Source organism: Puma concolor, chromosome D1, assembly GCF_028749965.1.
Source record: "Puma concolor isolate L17-30 chromosome D1, mPumCon1.1.hap2, whole genome shotgun sequence".
Classification (NCBI taxonomy): domain Eukaryota; kingdom Metazoa; phylum Chordata; class Mammalia; order Carnivora; family Felidae; genus Puma; species Puma concolor.
The window spans coordinates 50,517,929-50,537,215 of NC_141676.1; the positions used below are offsets into that span (position 1 = coordinate 50,517,929).

The following is a 19,287-nucleotide window of genomic DNA, read 5'->3' on the forward strand; positions in this document are numbered from 1 at the left end:
GGATCAGGGGAGGCTTTTCTGAGGAGGTGGCAAGTGAGCAGAGACCTGAATGATGAAAAAGAACCAGCCTTGGGGAGTTATGGGGGCACAACATTGTAGATAAAGGAAACAGTAAGTGCAAGTTATTTGAAGCAGTTTAAAATAATACAGTCCATACAATGAAAGACTGCAAAAAGATAAAAGTAGAAATGAGGGAAAATGGAAGAGAGAGAACAGGAGAACGTTGTATTGCTGGTGTGCAAGCCATAGAGTTCAGCAAAGTTATGAAAGTTGAGCTGCAACTTTGGTTCCTATCTTCCTGGAAACCAAGGTGAAAAGGGAAACACGATCGGTTTCATGGTATGTCTTCTTCATAAGGAAAAGAAGTGTCAATTTTTCAAGGGGAAAAAGATGATTTTTTTGGCACTTAGGATGGAAATACATTTCTTGTGTGGACCTTTCTATAGTAGGCCATTCTATACGGGGCACAGAGTGATTGTATTTGTCATCAGCTTTAGGATAATTTGTTACAACAGCCATAAAACTAGTATAATTAGATCTATTAAGGATGCAGTAACAGAAACTTGGTCACTTAAACTAGCTTAAGCAAAGGAGAGCACTTTATTATAGAGATTTGAAATATTCCATGAAATTCTAGGAATGTAGCTCATTTCAGGAAATAATACTAGGATTAGGGATAGGAAGCTGTCAGAACTCTTTTGGTCTCTTCTCTCGTCTCTTTGTGGATCTTTTTCATCCTTCCTATTCTTTTCACATTTTTCCTGCAGCCTGGTCTTCTGCATTTCTACAGGCCATGTGGTGGGAAGCATGTCTATGGCCAGCAACTGATTTTCCATGTTTCTATGTTAGCTACCTAGAGAAAAACTGAAATCTCTCAGTCCTAATTCCAAATTCCTGGGAGAGAGATATGATTGGCTCAGCTTGAGTCAGCTAACTACTATAGGAGCAACTGACTGTAGTCTGGTGGCCTAGTTACCTTGTCTGAGGATCCAAGGCTAGTTTCCAGAAAAAGACATCTGTTCTGCTGTTTTTAAAATACACTCATGTAGGGGTCAAGAAACCATTTAATGGGTTTAAACCAACATTAAAAAGAGATAAAAATATCGGTGCATAGCATGTGGTATGGGTAATATTTTATAAAATTTGTTTCAGTTATTAAAGGTATAGGTCCATGTGTATTGGGTGATAACGCATATTTCTTTGGGTGGATTATGGTCTAAAAAGTTTGCAGAACCCTAAAATTGGCAATCTGGTAGGATTCTGTTACAGAGATGTAATAAACAGCATTCTAAAATAATGTATTTTTTTAATAGCATTTTTCAATATAATCAGATGGCGTAAGGATAAAGCATGACTTGGTACAGACAATTTTGCAAGGGTGAAGACAAAGTGGTCTTTGTCTGGCTTCTTTCAGGCTAAAATATAGCTAGTGGTGTTTCCAACCTGGCTTTGTATCACGGTCACTTGAGGACCTCTTAAAAATGATTTTAATGGGATCTGTCAAATCGGGATTCCTATAAGTGTAACCTGTGAATCTGTATTTAAACACAAAATGAAGCAAAACAAACAGATGTCTCTGATAGGTAGTCAGGTTTGGGACTTGCTAACCCCGAAACTATATAAGCCAGAGACTATATAACCCAGAGGGGTCATCTCCATACCTTTTAAACAATTCTCCCTAACTGCAGTTTCTCTCAACTGGGCTTTTCATAGGCATTAGGAAGTGAACAATTTGAATTTATTTCTTGGTGAGGATCTGGAATGTAAGGCTTCATAGCTGCCGATTAAAGGCAAATAAACCCGTACACTTCACAGTTCAGTGAAGCAGATGGCAAAGTTCATCTCCTTTTGTTGGACTTTGTGGCACTAACGCTCATGCTTGGATGGGGCAGTGTTGAGGGGGAGGGGCAAAGGGAAAATTCTTGCAGGCTATTTCACATCCTTTTTGTACAATAGTTCTGTATTTCTCCAGAACAAAGTCTGGCCAAGACCCCAAAATTCTACAGTTCAGGATATGGCAGGGATTGTTTGCGCTTGGAAAATTTGCAAAACTGACGTCATTTTGAGTTTTCTGATGAACCGGACAGCGTGAACCAGTTGCCCTGGGTACCCTCCTCCCCACCCCCCCCCCACCCCCCCCCCCCCCAGGTTCTAAGCAATAAAATAAATGGACCTGCTGTACCAAGTTATTGGCTATTAACTGAATTTTAGAGGATATCTGCCTGAAATAATTAGGCCAGTATTAGCAGAGTTGCATTTCATCTCCACAGCTGCTCTAGAGCAGGACCCTTGTTCACAGAAGCCATTCCTAAAGCAGGTCAAGAAATACATTAGTACAGCTGGAACCCATTATTTCTAGCCACTATTGCAGGGGGCCTGCTTTCAGATGGTTCCACTGAGGTCTGTAGCTAAAACTTATTTCTGGGAATTATCATCTTGTCTGTGAGCGGCGTTCGCGGCCCCTCTGAGGGGACACACACCCTTCCCCCAGGCCTCCGCGCAGCGCTGACAACGGGTTCATGTTTCCGGGTTTGGGGACCAGCTCCGCACACACCGCCGGGCGATGCGTGCAGTTCCGGCCGCCACTGGCTGGCCGCGGCCTCCTGCGCTCTGCCTGGGAATACCCGCTGGGCGTCGCCTCGGTACCGCGATGGCACTGTTAGCGGGCTTTCATTACGTGTGAGGTGTGGCTGCTTCTCTGTCCCCGAGCCAGGGTTCTCTGGCCGGTCTCTGGGAGGGCTGCTCGCGGGGCCCGCTGGCGCCTCCTCGCCGGCCCAGCCGCGGGGCGAAGGGGCTTCGCTGCAGCAGACGCGCCGTGTCCCCGCGCGGCCCCCGTCCACCTCCCCGCGGCCTCGCCGCCGGCCGAAAAGTTTCTCCAGGGGCGGAATTCCGGGCTCGGCGACCCCCAGAGCCTAGGGTGCGCGCCCCTGGGGGGCCGGCTGGCCCGCGGGGCCTGGTGAGTTCCCCACCCCCCAGACGCCGCGTCCCAGGGCCCCGGCCGTTGCTGTGGCAACGCGCAGGCAAACCGGCCGCAGGGCCTCCCGCTGCGGGCGGGCCCGCCTCCCCTCTCAGTGTCTCCGGGGGCCCAGCCGTTGGGACCTCGTATACCCCGGGTCTGGTGTTCGGGGTGATCCCGGTCTGCCCAGTTTCAGCTCCACCTTCTCACCTCCACCCATCCTGGGACCTGACCCCTTTTGGAAGTTTAAAGTGAACTTACTGTAGGGTAAGTGTGATTTGGAAAAAAGAACACATCCTTAAAATTTGAATTTGCGGGCTCCCTACCCCCACCCCCATTTCTCTCTTTTTTAATCTCCTAGCGCTTGGCTCCTAGTAGGGCCTCAATATGGGGGACTTCTTACAGCACTTGATGCAGTCCCTTGCACACAGTGGTTGCAATCCGAGGAGCTTGTATGGCCTTAGAGCAGCCCCTGACTGGCCACGTGGATAGGAAATTTAAGCACTCTTCTCTCTTTCCTCATCTGTCAATGCAGATTGTAATTTCTCACAAAGTTGTGGGCTCGAAGGAGCTTGTGTGTGAAACTGCTTCGTGAACCGTGAATGTAAAGCACTTGGGAATTAGTCGTAAGGGATATTTGCATGCTGCAAGTGGTTTGATACTCCTGGTCCCACAGCACCAGCTAAGACAGACCTTTTTGGTCCGACCACCAAACAGCTCCAATGTCCAACCAGAAAATAGGGTTGTCATGCATTGGAGGAGGGCTCTGTGAATGGAAAAAGAAACACCAACACATTTTGAACCTAAACTTCCTCCTTGTATTATTATGCACTCCTCCTTCCCCTCCTCCCCCAGCCTTCCCATTACAACCCGTATGCAGATATTTCGTTTCACACATTTAAATCTCTAGCCCAACATTGAAATCTAGAGATTTAAATCTCTAGCGTTTCTGTCTCAATGAATCACACCATCATCCCTCCTGTTTGCAAGCCAGAAATGTTGGACTCCTTCTTCACACCTGCCACTCCCTCCCCTTCCATCTCTAAATTATCATCAAACCAATGATTATCTGTTCATTTTATCCTCAAATCAGTGTCAACGCATCCACTTATTTCGGTCCCCACCACTGGTACCCTACACCAGGCTACCATTATCTCTTGCCTGGTCTCCTATAGTAGCCTCTTAACTAGTCCAAAGGTATTCATCCTGCCCTGTTCATGTTCCTATCTGTTCTTTGCACTGCAGCAGGAGTAATCTTTTAAAAGTTAAAATTTGATTATGATACCTCTTTTCTCCTCCATCACCCCCTGCTTAAAATCCATCATGACTTTTTGTTCTTAGGATAAAGATACAATTTCTTAATATGGCCCACAAACTGGGTGGCTGTATACTTTAACATCCAGATCAAGATAGTTTTGAGAGTAAAAGACAGTGCTATTATTTACACTGGGACTGTTCCCTAGCATTCTGGGGCAAATGGTTACTCTACCTATAAGGCCCTGTGGCACCTTCCTCTTCTCCAGCCGGATCTTACACTAGGCTCTGCTGGTTCTCTGTGTTCCAATTACACTGGTTCTTTTTCAGTCCTTTGTCACCATTTTCCCTCCTACTAAGGGCCTTTTCACGTGATCTTCTCCCTGCCAGGTATGCTCTTCCCTCTTCTCTTTAGTCTGGTTAACTCTTGCTCATCCTTCGCATCTTAGACCAAATAGTTTCCCCTGGGAAAACTGCCTCTGACCACTCCATCTAGGACAGACCCCCTTCGGGTATAGGCTCTTCTGACACCGTCTCTCTCTCTCCTTGCATTTATCACAATTGCAATTTTATTTGTCTGTGTGACTGGCACATAGGATGTAGTTGATAAATACTTGAATGTCTGACTTACAAGCGTTTCCCAATGTCATTAGTCTCTGAAAACGCCACATTGTGGTTAACAGCACAGACTGCAGATGGGATGCTTGGATTTGAATTTCAGCTCCCCCACAATTCCTTATTTGAAACCTGTGGGGCTAGTTGTGTTTTAAAGTTGAGAGTGTGTCTGACTATAGAAAGACAACATGGTGTGTATACTGTATCACTTTTAAGTGGGGTCTGGGGCAGTACCGTGTAATCAAACACATTACTTTTTCTTTAGTGAGATGACGTCACTCTAAGTGGGATAAAGGCTGTACATAGTTTTGCATCAGTTCAGGTCAAGTTTTGCCAAAAAATCAGTTTGCTACAAATTTATGAGAATCCTTTTTGGATTTTAGGATTTCATGTGAGTCTGTCCCAGCATAACCTTTAGGTAATCACTTAACTTCTCTGTGCCTGAGATTCCTCAACGGTAAAATGAGGAGGCTTATAGCATCTACCTACCTCACAGGTTCTGTTTGTGTTTTTGTGAGGAATACATGTGTTAATACGAGTTGGCCTTTGGACAATGTGGGGTTTAGGGGCACCGATCCCCCAACACAGTTGGAAATCCATATACAGCTTTTGGCTCCCCCAAGTGTAACTACGAATAGCCTACAGTTGATCAGAGGCCTTACCGATAACACAAACAACACATACTTTGTATGTTAGATGTATTAGATACTGTATTCTTACAGCAAAGCAAGCTGGAGAAAATGTTATTAATAAAATCATAAGGAGAGAAAATACATCTATAGCATTGTACCATATTGGAAACGATCCACGTGTAAGTGGATCTGCACAGTTCAAACCTGTGTTGCTCAAAGGTCGGCTGTACATGTTGCTGGCTTAGAACAGTGAATGGTCTTTCATCATTGCTATAGTAGGGTCAGCTCTTATTATATCATTTTATTAGCTTCATTACAATCCACGTTGTGTATTAACTGTAATTTATTTGCAATTTACTTATTGTTGGACATTTATATTTCAAGCACAAAAATGAAGAGATGAACGTCTTTATATTTAAATCTTTTGACTAGATTTTTGATAACTGATTAAGATCAGTTCCTAAAAATGCAATTACAATCAAAGCACAGGATCATTGGGACTACTCTTGAAACTTATGGCCGCCTTCAGAAAGATTATACCAGTTCACCATCCTACCATCAGTTTTGTGATGCCTGTGTTAGCATTATTATTTTTAAAAAATCTTTGCTAATTTCACAGATAAAAATAGTACCTCCTCATTTTAACTCAGATCTTTCATTATTGAGGTTTTAAGCATTAAAAAATCTCACTGTTAGCTATTAGGTATTTCTTTTCTGTGAATTACCTGCACAGACTCTATGATGGCTTTTATATTGGAGCCTCAGTTTTTAAAAATCAATGGTTTGTTTGATTTCTGCTTCCCGCAGTCCAGGCAGGAGCCAGTATGCTGGGCTTTGGCTGGAATTAGTTGGATAGGTATCCGTGGAGCCTGGGGCGAGTTGTAACTTGCCCGCAAGCTACAGAGCAAAGTGGAAAGCAGTGTTTCAGAGGCTGCGTCTCAGGGAAAATCTGAAATCAAGACCAGGCTGACCGTGTGTTTATCTGAATCTTCAGTCTAACAGGACTTGGAAGAAAGAGGGCTTGCAGGAGGTAGGAGGCAAAAGACCGAGGCAGAAGGAGGCGGAATGATTCTGAAAGATGGGGGAGAGAGAAACTGTAACCTCTTTTTCGTAGGGACAATGTAATTTATTGTATGGATGAAGAGGGGGTATGCTGGGGGTACTGTCTTGGCCAGACACTGATTTGTGCGGACTCTTGATAGAATAAGGACATTAACCCTTCTCGGTCATATGGGACCATCCCCACCCAATTGCCATTTCGCTTAATTTATGATGGTTTTTGATTTCTAGAAATTGAAATAATTCTATGTTTTCTACCTATTGCTCTTTTCCTTTTTTTTTTTTAAATTTTTTTTTCAACGTTTATTTATTTTTGGGACAGAGAGAGACAGAGCATGAACGGGGGAGGGGCAGAGAGAGAGGGAGACACAGAATCGGAAACAGGCTCCAGGCTCTGAGCCATCAGCCCAGAGCCTGATGCGGGGCTCGAACCCACGGGCCGCGAGATCGTGACCTGGCTGAAGTCGGACGCTTAACCGACTGCGCCACCCAGGCGCCCCGCTCTTTTCCTTTTTGATTCATTACCTTTATGCTTAGAAAGTACTTTCCATGCAGAGACCAAATAACTCTCTGCATTTTCTTTAAATGCTAGTTTGTGATGTCAGCCCATCAAGGAAGAGTTAATGGAAGTGAGTAAAAGAGAGTTGAGTAGTGTGATTTCCAACCAAAATCTGAAAGATGCTGATACAAAGGGATGTCCTCGTGTCATCTTCACGTCCCCTTGAAGATAGAGCTTACGAGCTCCAGGCGAGCTCTGAGGAAGACTTTTTCTGACGGGGTCTGCATCGCTTTGTGAACTTGTACAGTAGGATCCTTAGACACTTTTGGAAATGTCCTGAGAGGAGAAGATGTGATCTCTGAAGATTCTTTCTACTTCTTTTGTCCTATATATGATCCTATTTAGTATTTCAAGCACTCACAGTTGTTAGATACTGCGAGATGATTTCCCTGTTTTTAAAAGAGGCTTAAGAAAAGGAAAATGTAATGTAATATTAATTGCTGACCTTCTGGCACTGGTAAATTAGTACGTTTCAAGATGTGCTTCAAAAAGAATTTTCCTTCCTGCTGAGCTCCAGTATGGATCAATGAGGCAAATTGTGTTTTGCTCGGATCTGTCTTAGTGTTCCCGAATGTAAAGAGTGGACAACTTACTGTTAAGCCTTATTGATATATTTTTTCTTAGTTTGTTAACTAAAATGAATTGTGGAGTATGAGAAACTAATCACCTCACAAACTCATGCAGTTTTGTCAACCCAAAGTTTTTGTTTGTTTGTTTGTTGTTTGTTTGTTTTTGACCTGAAGTTCTTTTATTTCCAGAAAGGTTTATTTATTTTTAATTTTTTAACTGTTTATTTATTTTTGAGAGAGAGAGAGAGAGAGAGAGTGTGAGTGGGGAAGCGGAAGAGAGAGAGGGAGACAGAATTGAAGCAGGCTCCAGGCTCTGAGCTATCAGCACAGAGCCTGATATGGGGCTTGAACTCATGAACTGGGAGATCATGACCTGAACCGAAGTGGGATGCTTAACTGACTGAGCCACCCAGATGCCCCTATTTTAGAAAGATTGATTGAGTGAGGGGCAGTGACTTTTATAATTAATCAGAATATCTTTTCTACTTATAATTGACTAATTATCTTTCTTAATAGCCATTGATGTGTCAGTTTGAATGCCAGTGAGAATGTGCTATTACATTACAAAAAGAAAGAGCTTTCTATTGGCTAAGATAAGTTAATTTAGAAATACTGTTACCATTTGCCTTAATTTTTGATCTAAAGTATTTAGTAACCATTATCAACTATTATAAACATTCATCCAACAAATATTTATTGGGTACATATGATGTTCCAGGCACAGTTCTAGAATACTGTGTTGTTTTTCACTTGTACAAAGTTTGCTTGTGATTCAATATTCTTTTTTTAATTAAAAAATTTTTTTTAATGTTTATTTTTGAGAGAGAGAGAGAGACAGAGCACAAGCAGGGTAGGTCAGAGACAGAGGGAGACACAGAATCTGAAGGAGGCTCCAGCTCTGGGCTGTCAGCACAGAGCCCAATGTGGGGCTTGAACTCAAGAACCGCGAGATCATAACCTGAGCTGAAGTCGGACACTTAAGCAGCAACTGAGCCACCCAGGCGCCCCTGTGATTCAGTATTCTTCACATGAGCTGTACTTATTTGGAAAAAATTGGTCATTTGGACTCACACATATTCATTCAGGGAATCTAAGAAAAGCCTCATGGAAAATGTTCATCCAGTCTCTTAAGGTTGAGATGCTGGTAATTGAAAGTTCTACACTGTTACTTTGTTGTTATCGTGGTGGAATGCTCACTCGCAGCGACAGAGCTTGCTGGGAGAGAAACCATTTACCATTTACCAAAGGCAGTGCGTCTGAGGCTCAGGTTCTTATACCCGTATTCTTTCAAGTCTGTTTGCGGTTAGCAGATCTAACATAGAGGCTCTTCTATCTGCTCTTGGGAGCTCAGCTTGCAATCAGCTGAGATACCAGGAAGAAAGCAAATATTTATCCTTGAGCGTTTTTTCACGGAAATCAAATTAATTTTTCCTCTCAACCTTCTTTATGTTGGTGTTCAGTTTATGACAATAAAATTCAATGCTTTTCATATTTGTTATTATGAAAGTAAACACCAATGTACAGCGGTGCTTTTCAAGTTAACTTAATTGCTTTTCTGTTATAGCTCTTTGATGGTACATATGTTATGTACACTTAGCTCATTTTTTATAGTTGTGCCTTTTTTATTGAGATATAATTAACATAGTATAAAATTCACCCTTTTAAAGTGTACAATCAAGTTTTTAGGATATCACTAGGGTTTGCAGCCATCACCACTATCTAATTCCAGAAGGTTTTATCACCTTAAAAGAGAAATCCCACATCCATTAGCAGTCAACCTCCAACTCCCCTCCCCCAGCACCTGACAAACACTAATCTACTTCAGTAATCTACCTTCTGTCTCTGTAGATTTGCCTATTATATAAATGGAGCCATACAATATGAGGCCTTTTGCATTTGGTTTCCCTCAGCACAATGTTTTTCAGAATCGCTTCTATTGTAGTATGTGTTAGTACTTCATTCCTTTTGATGACCAAGTAAAATTCCGTCAAATAGATATACCACCTTTTGTGTATACATCAGTAGGTGGCCATTTGTGGTGTTTCCAGTTTTGGCTATCAGGAATCTAGCTGCTATGAATATTTGCATATGAGTTTTTATGTGAACATATGTTTTCATTTCTCCTGAGTATATACCTGAAAGTGAAAATGCTGGTTGTATAGTAACTGTATGTTTAACTCTTTGAAGAGTGTCAAAGTGTTTTCTAAAGTGGCTGCACCATTTTACATTCCCACCAGAAATGTGTAAGTGTTCTCATGTCTCCATATAATCATCAATGCTTGTTTCTTGTCTTTTTGATTATTGCCATCCTAATAGGTGTGAAGAGGTATGTCATTATATTTCGATTTGCATTGTCCTGATGACTAATGATGTTGAAATCTTTTCATGTGTTTATTGCAAGTTGTATATCTTCTTTGAAGAAATATGTATTTAAATCCTTTGCCTTTTTTTATTTGGATTATCTTTAAACATCTTTTTATTACATGTATTTATTTCTGAGATACAGGGTGAGACAGAGCACGAGTGGGGGAGGGGCGGAGAGAGAAGGAGACACAGAATCCAAAGCAAGCTCCAGGTTCCGAGCAAGCATTCAGCACAGAGCCCAATGCGGGGCCCGAACCCACAAACCATGAGAGCATGACCTGAGCCTAAGTCGGACACTTAACCTAAGACTGAGCCATCCAGGCGCCCCTGGATTATCTTTTTTTAAAATATTTATTTTTGAGAGAGAGAGAGAGAGAGAGAGAGAGGCAGAGAGAGAGGGAAACAAAGAATCTGAAGCAGGCTCCAGGCTCTGAGCTGTCCACACAGAGCCTGATGCCGGGCTTGGACTCATGAACCATGAGATCAAGACCTGAGCCGAGTCAGTCCCTCAACTGACTGAGCCACCCAGGCGCCGTTGGATTGTCTTTTTATTGTTTAGTTGCAAGAATTCTTTATATATTCTGATATTCTGAATACTAGACCCTTATCAGATAGATATTTTACAAATATTTTCTCTCATTATGTAGACTGTCTTTTTACTTTCTTGGTAGTGGCCTTTGAGGAACAAAAGTTTTTAATTTTATGAAGTCTAGTTTGTCTATTTTTTCTTTGGTTGTTTGGCTTTAGATGTCCTATCTGAAAAACTGTTGCCTAACTCAAGGTCACAAAGATTTACCTGTATGTTTTCTCTTAGGATTTTTGTAGTTTTAGCTCTTACATTTAAGTCTTTGATCCATTTTGAGTTCATTTTTGTATATGTGTGAGGTAGGTGTCCAGATCCATTTCTTTTGTGTGTGGATATCCAGTTGTCCCAGCACCATTTGTTGTACACCTCACTTTATTTGTCAACTGGTGAGTCATGTTTTGGAGAAACAGAATTTGGCTGATTTCTTGTCATCTCAATTAGATGCCACCATTCTACACCCTGAACATTCCAGGCAAAGGAGCATCTGTACTGCTAGCTAGAAGCTAGGACTTTGGCTCCAGTTTTCTGTGTAGGCTTATAGCTTGGTGAATTGGCTTGTAGGTGATAGAAGCCTCAGGCCTGCTTCCCTCTCTAATTTACCTTAAGGCCTCTAAGTGGACCTATGTGGCTGCCTCCTGGCCGTCTTTACTCTGAATTATAGCCTGATTCTCATTTGACCTCTGGGGAGAGGAGAAGAGTCAAGGAGAAGTTGCTTCCTCCTTTCTTTAGAAAGGCCCTAAAATTACCCTTCTAGCCTCATGGGAGGGACAGAAGAGCCCTGTGAACCTTTCCCCAAAGAAAAGGGGGTGATACTCAAACAGAGCTTTTCACCTGTTTGTGCCTCCCATTGAAAGCTCTTTTCTCTGCAGTTATGACCTAATTGAGACTTGGCTGATTTCAGAACTCCTTTTCCTTGGAATGGAATGATAAGGAAGGGAGCTTTGGGTTCCTCCAAGAGATTCAAGTGGTAATGTGGAAAAAGCTTAGGATTGGGGTCAGGCTCACCCGAGTTCAAATTTTGGTTCTCTACATCTCTGTCTTGGGTTTCTTTATCTATAAAATAGGCTTTGTAATCCAATTTGCAAGGATGGTTTTGAAAAACAAAGTGTCATATGTAAAGTACCTAACAGATTTGGAGCCCCCAAGGAAACACTGGTTTCCTTTCTCCTCTTCCAAATTTTCTGGGAAATTTGTATAAATCTGTAGAAATACATTAAAAAAAAAAAAAACTCCATAGTATCTTAGAGTTAGTTGGAAGGGACCTTCATATTATGACTGTAATACTTTGTTGAGGGGCGTCTGGGTGGGTCAGTGGTTAAGCGTCTGACTTCGGCTCAGGTCATGATCTGATTTGAGTTCATGAGTTCAAGCCCTGCGTTGGGCTCTGTGCTGATAGCTCAGAGCCTGGATCCTGTTTCAGATTCTGTGTCTCCCTCTCTCTGCCCCTCCCCTGGTCATGCTCTATCTCTCTCTCTCTCTCAAAAATAAAGAAACATTAAAAAAAATAAAAAAAATATTTTGTTGAATCTGTCAGAGAGCCCTTTTCATGTTTATGTACTGGATTTAGTTAGTATTGATCACTTACCATACTTCAGGCACTGTTCTCCACATGTGTGTCATTAGTCAGTGGAGGAGAGATGACAGACATGCATGACAGAAAGCCTGATGCATGGCTGTCACTTCACGCATCCTCACTTCTCCCGTTTGATTCATTCACTTGGTAAGTTATGAGCCAGACGCTATTGTAGATTCTTGGGATACAGAGATACACTCTTTGAGCTCATGGTCTCTTGTGGAGGGAAGTAAACCAAGAAATTACAAACCAAGAAATTACAAAGCTACAAAGGTGCTCTGGGAGTTGGAAGAAGGCACTCCCCGGTCTGCCTGGGCAAGTCAAGGAAGGATGAGGCAAAGAGGAAAGGAGTCTGAGGCAGGAGGACAGAAGGCCCGCAGGCCTGGAGGTGGGAGACAGTATTCTTTAAGGAAGTTGATACCCAGGGGAATAATCAGAGACAGTAACTAGACCGCATAGTAGCACCAGCTTAAAAAGAGCCTGTTATGCTGGGCTGAATTTAAGGTCCATTTTGATGGTGAAAACAAACACAATTTGTAGTTAAGAATTAACATCTATCTTGGCTTTATTCTCATTCTAAGCCTAGGTTTAAAAAAATCCTTGCTTTGTTTTTCGTCTTTAGCATTTTTTCCAAGTATCTGCTATTTTAGGCTTTTGCCTTGGTGACTCTCTTCACATAGCATCTGGCCATTTTGATATCATCTAGGTTACTAGCCTCTCTACTTTGGGGTTATAGCTCATGGAGAGCTCCCTCTGTGTCTGTATACTTTCTCTGGAAGAGTCTATTTCCTGTTTTCCCCAGGACTCAGTCAGTAATGGGAAAGACCCACCATGTTGGCTGAGAGCTGGGTAGGGAGAGGGCTGTTGGAGGGGGGCCGGGTACATGGGGAAGGCCCCTGAACTGGAGGTACTGTCAGCCGGCGCTTCTGATGTTGGCATAGCTCTAGCCTCTCTTCTGCTCTTCTCCCGCAGTCACTCACTCACTGACTCTGCTCCGGGGCTATATCTCCCGGCCTCTCTTGCTTTGCCTTATTCAGAGGAACTGAGGGATTGAGAAGTGGCCCTGAAGCTCAGGAATCTTAGCCTCCTTGGTGGCAGCCAGTCTCCACCCATCCAGTCACTTATCCCCTCAAGACACAGTCTAAGCTGGCTTTTCCGACATGAGAGGACACGACTGAATTTCCAGAGGTCAGTCGTGTAGGCCTTTGTTCAGAGATCCTCCCTACATTTTAAATCATTGAAGAAACTGGCCTTGGAAAGAAGATTGGTTAGGGGGTGGGAAGGGAGAAGGGAGGGTGTGACAGCTGTTTTCAAATATCCGAAGGGTTGTTTAAGTAGAGTGGACAAGGTACTAGATTTTGGTCTGGAATTCTGGCCCTACCTTTTACTAGCTTTGTTTTTTTTTTTTTTTTTCTTTTTCTTTTTTTTTTTTAAATCTGAATTCTTTTAAGCCTAAAATAATTCTGTGATTTAATAAATGTAGCAGGCAGTGCCTCTACTGATTAGATCTGGATTCTTGAGGCAGATTGAGTGGCAGCGTTTTAGCATTTTGAGCTCAGCCACTAGTGAATTGAAGTTGTAATAGCTGTATTTATTATACCCAGAATTGAATGAGTTATTAATAAACCATTCCTTAGTCCCATATTATCTCTGTTTTACAGACTAATTTTTTTCAATAGGATTTCCTTAATTGTATCAAATGTTTCATTCCTAGAATGCTGAACACGTCTGATTGGTATAATCTCCAGGGAAACTAGACAGTCTTAATTACATCTAGTGTTTTGATTTCATTTGATTCTTTAGATGAGATTAAAAGTAATTTATTTTAAAGACTAAGACTACTCTCTGTATACCTATGCTTATTGCAAATTTAGAAAGCTTTGGTCATATTACATTTGCATTACGAGTATATCAGATAATTTAGGTTGTGAACTAATATATAGGGTAGTTAACTTCTTTCAGAACAAAAAGCTTGATGACACTTTTTTTTTCACTGCCCTCCCCCCACTTTTCTCATCATTGTCTTTGGATAGCATTGATTTATATTTTCTGTTCATTTAGCCATTTCCATACTATATGTCAAGACTTGCTCCCTAAGAAGTAGAGGGTTCTTGGATTTGACTCTTTCTGAAATATCTGTCTCCTAGTGAATGAATGTTGGTCATAATTTGTAGAGCATGTGACTTTTAGTTCTAGATGCCCTTTTTCATTAGAGATACTGGCAAGCTAAATTTCGTCTAGAGGAGAATGCAGCATCTTTACATGACATGGGGATAGCTCAGGGTACCGGAGATGTAGAAAACATGACTTGCCTACAGGAACAAGCAGACATACTCTTTTTCTTCATATCTAGAAGACTGAGAGCTATTTTTTTTTAATTTTTAAAATGTTTATTTTTGAGAGAGAGAGAGAGAGCGAGAGAGAGAGAGAGGAGGACAGAGGGGCGCCTGAGAGAGCAGGGGAGCAGCAGAGAGAGAGGGGGACAGAGGATCCAAAGCGGGCTCTGCTCTGATAGCATCAAGCCCAGCACGGGGCTTGAACACATGAACCGTGAGATCATGACCTGACCAAAGTTGGGTGCTCAACTGACTGAGCCACCCTGGCGCCTCACAGAAGACTGAGACCTATTAAAGAGGAACTAGGCAGGAACAACTGGGTGGCTCAGTTGGTTTAGCATCTGACTTCGGCTCAGGTCATGACCTCATGGTTCATGGGTTCGAGCCCCGCATCAGGCTCTGTGCTGACAGCTCAGAGCCTGGAGCCTGCTTCAGATTCTGCGTCTCCCTCTGTCTCTGCCCCTCCCCGACTTGTTCTCTCTCTCTCTCTCTCTCTTTCTTTCTCTCTAAAAAAAATAAGTAAACATGAGCACCTGGGTGGCTCAGTTGGTTAAGGGTCTGATTTTGGCTCAAGTCATGATCTTGTGGTCGGTGAGTTCAAGCCTTGCATCTGGCTCTGTGCTGACAGCTCAGAGCCTGGAGCTTGCTTTGGATTCTGGGTCTCCCTTTCTCTCTGCCTCTCCTTTGCTCACGTTCTGTCTCTGTCTCTGTCTGTCTCTCAAAAATAAACAAACATTAAAAAAATTAAAAAATAAGGGGCGCCTGGGTGGCTCAGTCAGTTGGGTGTCAGACTTCAGTTCAGGTCATGATCTCACAGCTCGTGAGTTCGAGTCCCACGTCAGGCTCTGTGCTGACAGCTCAGAGCCTGGAGCCTGCTTTGGATTCGATGTCTCCCTCTCTGTCTGTCCCTTCCCAACTCACACTCTGTCTCTCTCTTTCTCAAAAATAAATAAACATTAAACTTTTTTTTTTACTGAATAAACATTAAAAAATTAAAAAAAAAAATAAAGAGGGACTAGGCATATCCATAGGAAGGACAGACCAAGCATGACCTGTAGGAATATTTATAGGGAAAATACTTTTGGCTCAGTCTGAAGAGACACATTCCATCATGGTATCCAATGACATGAGCTTTTGGGGGAAAATAAAGAATGGGATCCCTGTTATTGGAAAACTTTTAGCGGTGTCCATGTCAGCATATATCAGATCTTCCATGAAAAAGTCCCAGGTACTAGATGTCCTTTGGTGTTCTTTCCATTTCCTGGATTCTGTGGTTGCCTCCCCACTCCTGGTACTATACTGTGGCTACTTCTCCATTCTAGGTTTTGCTTTAGTGATTCATGTGATTGACTTTATTTTCCTGAAGAACCATAGCACAGAATTCTGGGGCTTGGTAGATAAAAACTGCCTGACATTAAATCTTTGTAGATAATTCACAAAGTGGATATATACCATGTGCACATATATACTTATACACATACATCTGTTTTGTATAATGGAAAGTTGTTATACTTTCATAGTTTTGTCCTCTGTTCCTATTGTTATAAAATATCATATGCTTTAGAGACCTCTGAGTCTTGTTAAAAGAAATTTTTAAATTTTGACATTTATTTATCAAATTGATTTTAAAGAATTCAGCTCTGTTAAGTTTTCAAAATAGAGCCAACAAAGAGCCTTTGTGGGAATAGGAATTAAAAACTGGTGAGATTACTTGAGAAAGATCTGTAAAATAGTATAGACTTTTAATTAGTATCTTAGATATTTAAGAATAGGAAGTGAGAACACTATAGTCATTTTGGAAAATTGTGTTTTCAGACTCACTTTCTAATTGGATTGTTGAGTGCAGTGTCAGTGGCTTCAAAGGGCATCACAATTCATTGCAGTTCTGACCTGGGGTAATAGATATAGAGGTAAAATGAAATCCATTGTCCTTAAGAACTACTGGTTTTATGAAATGATTAAATCTGATTTTAGAATAAAGCATTAAGTGCAAACCACTAAGAGTTCAAAAAGTACTTACAGGTCCCATGAAAGAAGATTTAGTGCATTTAGCTTTCAAACAGTTTTCTCATTGTAGATGAAATGCCTTTAAATTGATGCAAGTTATCATGCCGATAAATTAATAAACTATGAGAAGATACATATCTTCTCTTTGGAATGGACTCATTCTCCAGGGACAGACGGTTCTCTTCCAGAGCAGACTTCTGAAGTGGTGAGACGTTAGAGAAGTCTATTTCCTGCATGAACTTAAGCTCAATGTGGGTGCTGTTAAAGCTTTGATTTGGTATTACAAAAAAGAAAGTCATCATACTAGGGGAATTTGCCCATTGATAAAGATTTAAGTTTTATAGGAGTTTTGGAATTCTTTAATACGTTTCATTCTAAGGGCCCAAAGTCTATGATTATGTACGAATACATCTCTCTTTCTATGCAGCCCAGGCCATTGGTATTAGAGAATATGGGGAATGTCCTTAAGTTCCTTAGGGAGCAAAAGCCTTGGCAGTCTTGGGGAAGGAACAGATCCTCTGACTGTGCTAAATCCAAATCTGCCAGAGGGTACCTTTTCTTCTAACTTCAGCCTGAGTACTGTGCAGTGTAAATAGTGATATTTAATGTCGAAGTCATGATTTTTCAAATATTTGGGTATCTGACGCAAATAACGAACAAATGAATTTATCCCTTTGTGTCTGAACATTTTAGAGTTACATAACTAAATGAAAATATGATAATGAATTTCTGTTGAAAATCTCCAATGTTTTTTCTCCCCTTAATAGCAAAATATCCTCATGCATCTTTCTCAAAATATTATTAATAATATTGGCCACAGACAACCGTTTTTGAACTATTTGAATTGATGTGGTTTTTTAGACACGAAGCTGGGGCACAGAACAGCTTTCTTCTTTCCCTCTTCCCTTTTCTGCCTGCTCCCTTTTTATTGCCTCTGTGCTTCTCCACAGGATATATAAAAAACTCTCTGCGGAGGTCCTTACTTCATAAGCTTATTTGTAGAGTGCCAGTGGGATGGGACTGAGAAGTCATTGTTGCTGTTATTAATTCCTATTAATAACTTTTAAAAAGTTTGCTGAGTTACCTGGATGTTAACGTTCAGCAATTTCACTTCTTCTGTCCTCTTTCCTTCCATCTATGGGAGTTCTCTACCACTTTCACTGCCGCCTTTTGGCTTATTTGCATAAACAGACTTTTCTCTCTCTTTCTTTCCCTTCCTCCCTCTTTCTCTCCTTTTCACAAACCCTGGATACCTACCGTGTAACCTGAAGGATACGATGATGAGTTAATGATAGGACCAGTGTCCTCAAGAGCGGGCTGGTGGCACAGAGGTATGCACATAATGTGATGGAGTGTGATCAAGATAGCACCCAAGAATGGAGGGTAGAGAAGCTTATGTATGCTTTGGGGGTCGGGCTGGGGAGAATAAGAGAAATGAACATTGACTTTGAAGGTAGAGGTGTGATTGAGTATTAATTTTTTTGTTTAATCAGTGTCATTTAATCTGCATGGATTTTAGGCATCGATTTCAGGCATTTTCAGTTCAGCGTGGTGGAACTTATAGTTGGCCGGAAGATTGAAGCATTATTTTATATCCTTAAAATATCTTCTATGATAGATTTTTTTTTTTTTTTTTTTTTTTTAGCTTCCAGAGGCTTAGCAGGATAACTCTTAGTGTTCATGATTTCTTGCCTCTGCATTACTGAAAACTTTTTCCGCCTATTTCTTCCGAGAAGCCCATTTTTCAATTTCTTAAGGATTCTGACCCGGTCACTGGATCGTCATAATGATTAGATTCTGTGTCATACTGACTGTTTTCCTGAGACTTTCAACTTACGTGTTTATTAGTATTTTAGTTACTTGGTTTACTTTGGTTTTTAAAAATCCTTACACTTAGTGTTGTTCATAAAATATGCATAAATCTTATGGAGCCCTAACTGTGATGTTAAGTAATTTATTTAACAAATATTTGATAGAGCACCTACTCTGTGGCAGACGTTGTGGTGAGCACTAGGATAAAGGAATGATGTGGTCTGTACCTTCACAGAGCTTATAGTGTGATGGGGTTACAGACAGGTAAGTGGGCAACTGCAAAGGTGCTACGATAGGGAAAGTACATGGGACTGCGTGACGCATACAAAAGGCACCTAATCCAGACTTAGGGGCCAGAAGATGTGTTTTTGAAAGGAGTGGCATCTACATTAAGACTGAAGGGTGGATAGAAACCATCCAGGTAAAAGGTAGAGTATAGGGCATGGTGTTTCCAGCAGAGGAAATAACATTTGAGAGTCAGGATGGACCTGAGAGACACAGGGACTGCAAGAATGTTGACAGGAGCCTAGAGTACAAGGGGAGGGAATGGATAAGAATGAGGCTGAAGACCATATCTTACATATTGTGCTGGGCTTGGTGAGCCTCATTAAGGAATCCAGCCTTCAGTTCAAGCTAAGAGGAGGTAATGGATGGGCTTTGAGTAGGGGGATGGCATGACTCGATATGCGTTTTAGAAAAATCATTTTGGTTGCAGTTTGGTGAATATACTGAAGAGAGCTCTGGATGAAGAGATCAGTTGATTGGAGGCTGGTATAGTGATCCAAGCAGGAGACATTGGAGTTGTAGGTGTTACATGACTAAAACTTGAGGTGAGATGGAGTTTCAGCTTAACTGAACTTTGGACTAGGTTTTGATTTCCTGTCTTGATGAAAAACTTCTGGATTTTTAAAATGTATTTTTTAATTTTAAGTTTTATTTAAATTCCAGCTAGTTAACATATGTGT

The 19,287-nt window shown here is 41.5% G+C and overlaps 1 protein-coding gene across 4 annotated transcripts in view; it reads left to right on the forward strand.

Annotated features, from left to right (window-relative positions):
* The first annotated feature begins 2,743 nt into the window (after window positions 1-2,743).
* STK33 (serine/threonine kinase 33) overlaps window positions 2,744-19,287 on the forward strand; it is a 169,238-nt gene continuing 152,694 nt past the window's right edge. The window contains exon 1 of one of the 4 annotated variants that reach the window (XM_025928519.2): window positions 2,744-3,223. The gene's annotated coding sequence lies outside the window, so the exon portion shown is untranslated. The remainder of the gene's footprint in view (window positions 3,224-19,287) is intronic. The other 3 variants (XM_086678048.1, XM_025928518.2, XM_086678047.1) reach the window with 3 other exon arrangements.